We start from the raw sequence: 6,000 nt of genomic DNA, 5'->3' as shown, positions 1-6,000 counted from the left end.
AGCTTTCATGGCCTTGCTGTTCACTTAATACCAAATCAGTTATGTTTTTGTGTAATGTGAAACAACAACAGCCACCAAATTTTGCCCAGTGAAGGTGACACAAAATGCATTGGTGTGCATGAAGAGATGCAAGAGACCCAGGTTTTCCTGTAGTTGAGTATCCGTGCATGCTTGTGTGTTTTGGGCGGGGGGCTGGAAGAGAAGACTGATAAATGAGCAGTGAGGGAACCAAAAGCATCGGGGCTCTGAGTGGACAGGACAAGTCACTACGTGTTGCCCAAGCCTATCAGTTTAAAGGCTTCTTGTGGTGTAATGGCACAAGATCTCAAATGTTAATTAAGCGCAGACAAATTCCCTATTACATTCAGGTACAGAAGGAATACATGTAGTGGATGGTAAGGAAGACTAGATAGAGGGAAAACAAAGGCTAAAAATTAATGTTGGTACAGTATTATTTAAATTCAAGATTCAAGATTGTTTATTGGTGTTCATCAATATGCAAGTGTAAGGGAGAACGAAATGATTGTCACTCTGGAACAAAACACACAATAAGCATATAGAACCTAATAAAAATGACATGATAAATGTAAATACCTATGATTAGCTTATAGATATATATAGATGGATTGTATGTACACAAAGTGACGCTAGGTACAGGAGTATCTGTACACAAGTTGACTCTGACAGAAAATAATGCAGAGGTGGTGGGGTAGGTTTCATGAGCTTTGGGGAAGTACTGAAACTGTTTTTGAGTCTGGCGTCCCTGGCGTGGATGTTGAGTAACCTCTAATATTAATATTAGCTAATTATCGGAAGGAATGAGTCTCCTCGCTTGGGATAGATAATTCATTCTCAGTGCAAGAACTGCAGTGACCAGCACTTACCACATGTTGGAGGCACTTAAAAGGGGAATGGACTGAAGTCAACTTTCCCTATCCTGATTAATTCTCATTTACAGGACAAAGTCAATAGCCCTTGTATTTTTGAGTTGATTCACAGATCTAAATCTCGCCCAAGTTTCAGATTTTATTAAATTGAGGTTTCACTAATAATCTCAATTATTATTAAAACCTCATTGTAATGAGTTTCATTAAACATGTCCCCGAGGTCACTGGGGTCATGACTATTACATTGACAGGAAGATCTGGGTCAGTGTATTTATTTTAGTGATAAGACCTCTAACACTGATATCACAAGTTACTATAAAATGAGAGAAACTGTCAGAGAGCAGAAGAAACAGGCTAAATTGTTCCAATATGTCAGTCCACCAATCCAATTACAGCTTTATCAATACGTTGCTGACCAATCCCCAGGTAAATCAATTCCAGTGTCCAATCTGTTGATCCCAGTCTTGGATATGAAAAGAATTGCAAAACTTCACTTTATTCGGCAGCCAAATGAGTTCTTACATCTCATGCTTCCTCTGCTGGCTGTAGGAGAGGGGTTAATGTACTGGGATCTCCGAGAAAAAGCTTTCAGTGTGCCATCTATTACCTTTTATAGGCACGCTGTAAGTAAGTATTACATTTAAATGATATTCCGAATTCATGGCTCCAATGACTCCATCTAAATCTCTAATTGGGCCCAATTGTCTGTCTTTTTGTGTAGTTTTTCATTGATTCTATTGAATTTCTTCATTCTACTGTGAATGCCCGCAAGAAATTGAATCTCAGAGTAGTATATGGTGACATGTATGTACTTAAATAATAAATTTATTTTAAATTTCTTTAGATTGAATCATATAGATGGCTAATAGACCTGCTCTCACCATGTGGGAATTAAAAAAAAAATAGCTCTGAACAAGTTCTTCCCACAGTCTTGTCCTACGGCTTGAAAATTCAGCAGGTCTGGTGTATCAGGACATGTGGAAGAGCAGCGGATTATAAACTTGGGGTCATTAAAACAAATGTCTTTAGTGAGAGCAAGCAGTACTGGAGCAAAGGTTAAAACAAAATGCTGCCACTTTGGAGACCCTTATCAGAACCAGAAAAGGAAGGGTAAGGTGTCCCTTTATCTTATATATTTCGTGGCATAGGTTTCAAAGAGACTGGTGCTTTCAAGTGGTTAGTAGCTATTTTGATTCTGATTCCTATATTTGGTGAAAGGTTATGTCTGGAGATGGCACAGAACCAAAGGAATATCTGATGAAGTCAATAATGGTGGGTTATAAATTTCCTTGAGGTATGAGCTTTGATCTAAATCAAAATTCTATTAGTATGATCCTGAAAGCCTTTTATATACGTTAACTGAGAAGCAGCCTGGCCATCTCCAGAGTAGAACCTTTAACAAGTTGGATGCAGTACGGTATCCTCCATAGATCCACTAAGTGCCAGCACGCGGGTGAAACAACAATTCTCACCTCCAAGGATTGAAAGGAATGTACAGCTATGCATAACTTAGACTGAGAACTCCCAATACTAGTCCACTTTGGCTTTCTGGACTATAAATCTCTAATGGAAATAGCATGGCTACACTTGTTAGTGAAATAACAGCACAGAAAGCACATATGCCAAAAAAATTGTCTTCATTTTTTTTGCTGTGGATATGGTATCTATTAGCTCAGTTAGAAATGATTTGGCTTCTGGACATGTCTGAGGATTTTGATTCTGTACAATACATATATCCCAGGACACTTCAGCATGCAATGCAATGTTGGAGCCAAAATCCTTCATTTACAGCATTCTGCTTGGCAGAAAATTAAGATCTTTATTCAGTTCCAGATATTCAAATGGACATTAAAAACACTTCCCTGGAAGGTTGCTTGCTTACACCTGGAAGCAGGCACAGAGGGCCAGGACAAGGACAATGACCTCAGTGTCACACATCTAGGCATCCATGCCTCAGATCATCAGCATCTGAACTCCTGGTTCCTGCTTGTGTCCCACCCAGACTCAGCTATTCTGAGGATATTGGTGTTCTCCCATGTCCCAGTGTCCGTAAAAGCGCACTCACCCAAAACTCTGCAGCTTATGTTTTAACTCACTTCAGACCATGGGCAATCATTTTAAAAGATGGAGCAAGCTATCATGGAAGGCTGCCTTCTTCTAGGCTGTCTCCACACATCTAACACCTAAAGGCACACCTATGCTTCTCTGGAGTTTTGCTGCAGCTTTTCCTGCTTTATCTCCTCCAGTAAGAAAACGTGAAATGTGTCAGTGAGTATCCTGCCATCTGCCCAAGTGATTCAAGCAACATTCATAATAGTTGACAGTACGTGCAAGCTTCAAGTGGTGGGAATAGGGCTTTCAATAGCACTAAATCACGAGGTTAAATACTTGACTTGAATGTCTGATTGCTGGCTGATGGAAAATTCTGAGAAGGGATTGGTCAATGTGTAGTTAATTGGACAGTGGTGACACTGGATGGGATTTGACATTTGAAGGCTGAACTTCCTCACACTGGCAAATTGTAAAATATTCTAAAGCCTCTCCCTTCATTGTATTGGAACTACATTCCTGGCATTGTCTTCTGAGCACATGTCTGAAGGAGCTTCTGAACTTCCAATCGAATCAGAATCAGATTTATTGAACAGGTATTTTGGATCTGTCTTCACTAGTGAAGACACAAACAATCTCTCAGATGTAATAGTGGCCAAAGGAACTAGGGTAAAGGATGAACTGAAGGAAATTTATATTAGACAAGAAACGGTGTTGGATAGACTGTTGTGTCTGAAGGCTGATAAGTTCCCGGGACCTGATGGTCTGCATCCCAGGGTACTTAAAGAGGTGGCTCTAGAAATCGTGGACGCATTGGTAATCATTTTCCAATGTTCTATAGATTCAGGAACAGTTCCTGCTGATTGGAGGGTGGCTAATGTTGTCCCACTTTTCAAGAAAGGAGGGAGAGAGAAAACAGGGAATTATGGACTGGTTAGCCTGATGTCAGTGGTGGGAAAGATGCTGGAGTCAATTATAAAAGAGGAAATTATGACACATTTGGATAGCAGTAGAAGGATCAGTCTGAGTCAGCATGGATTTATGAAGGGAAAATCATGCTTGACTAATCTTCTGGAGTTTTTTGAGGATGTAACTATGAAAATGGACAAGGGAGAGCCAGTGGATGCAGTGTACCTGGACTTCCAGAAAGCTTTTGATAAAGTCCCACATAGGAGATTAGTGGGCAAAATTAGGGCACATGGTATTGGGGGCAGAGTACTGACAAGGACTGAAAATTGGCTGGCTGACAGGTAACAAAGAGTAGTGATTAACAGGTCCCTTTCAGAATGGCAGGCTGTGACCAGTGGGGTACCGCAAGGTTTGGCGCTGGGACCGCAGCTGTTTACAATATACATTAATGATTTATATGAAGGGATTAAAAGTAACATTAGCAAATTTGCTGATGACACAAAGCTGGGTGGCAGTGTGAAATGTCAGGAGGATGTTATGAGAATGCAGGGTGACGTGGACAGGTTGGGTGAGTGGGCAAATGTATGGCAGATGCAGTTTAATGTGGATAAATGTGAGGTTATCTACTTTGGTGGTAAGAACAGAAAGGCAGATTACTATCTAAATGGAGTCGTTAGGAAAAGGGGAAGTACAATGAGATCTAGGTGTTCTTGTACATCAGTCAATGAAAGCAAGCATGCAGGTACAGCAGGCAGTGAAGAAAGCTAATGGCCTGCTGGCCTTTATAACAAGAGGAATTAAGTACAGGAGTAAAGAGGTCCTTCTGCAGCTGTACAGGGCCCTGATGAGACTCCACCTGGAGTATTGTGTGCAGTTTTGATCTCCAAATTTGAGGAAGGACATTCTTGCTATTGAGGAAGTGCAGCGTAGGTTCACAAGATTAATTCCCGGAATGGCGGGACTGTCATATGTTGAAAGATTGGAGCGACTGGGCTTCTATACACTGGAATTTAGAAGGATGAGAGGGGATCTGATTGAAACATATAAGATTATTAAGGGATTGGACACACTGGAGGCAGGAAGCATGTTCCCGCTGATGGGTGAGTGCAGAACTAGAAGCTACAGTTTAAGAATAAGGGGTAGGCCATTTAGAACAGAGATGTGGAAAATCTTTTTCACCCAGAGAATGGTGGATATGTGGAATGCTCTGCCCCGGAAGGCAGTGGAGACCAAGTCTCTGGATGCATTCAAGAGAGAGTTAGATAGAGCTCTTATAGATAGCGGGGTCAAGGGATATGGGGAGAGGGCAGGAACGGGGTACTGATTGTGTATGATCAGCCATGATCACAGTGAATGGTGGTGCTGGCTAGAAGGGCCAAATGGCCTACTCCAGCACCTATTGTCTACTGTCTATTATCACTGACCTCTGTCGTGAAGTTTGTCATTTTTGCAGCAGCTATATAGTGCAATGCATAAGAAAATACAATAAATTACAAGAAGCAGTATAAAAAATAAATAAGTAGTGTAAAAAGTGAATAAAAAGTGAGATAGTGTTCATTGGTTCATGGTCAATTCAGAAATCTGATATCAGAGGGGAAGAAGATGTTCCTAAAACATTAAGTGTGTGTTTTCAAGCTCCCTGTACCTCCTCTCTGATGGTAGCAATGATGACAGCACCATGCACTAGATCACCACCTCCCCAGACACTAAATGTCTCTCCTTCTCTCAGTACCTTACACCAATACAACAAGGGCATTGCTAGAAAAACTCAATGATCTCTTGCATATATAGCAAATTGCATAAGTTTCAAAATTTGAAACCACTTCTCAAAGAATTTCCACCATTTCTTATAATCACAATATATCTCCTTCTTAAAAGAGGCACTTATCTTCTTAATACCGAGCCCTTTCTTGTTGTTTGTAGAAGATGAAATGTGAGGAGTGTAGCACTGCTAAAATTCCCTATCATTGTAATAGGGAATTTCCACTTGGACCTTAAGTCAGTTTTGACACCCCATAGATTTCACTGGAAAGCTTCGTGTTGTGGTTAAGGAGCCAAAGTAAAGGCCAGTTCTTTGAAAAATTATTTTACTTGAACATCCTTAATTCTTTCTGTTTAGTGTGGTATTAATTAACATTTTTATTTCATTTTTATC

Source organism: Hemitrygon akajei, chromosome 5 (genome assembly GCF_048418815.1).
Source record: "Hemitrygon akajei chromosome 5, sHemAka1.3, whole genome shotgun sequence".
Classification (NCBI taxonomy): domain Eukaryota; kingdom Metazoa; phylum Chordata; class Chondrichthyes; order Myliobatiformes; family Dasyatidae; genus Hemitrygon; species Hemitrygon akajei.
Note: the sequence above shows the minus strand (reverse complement) of the source record.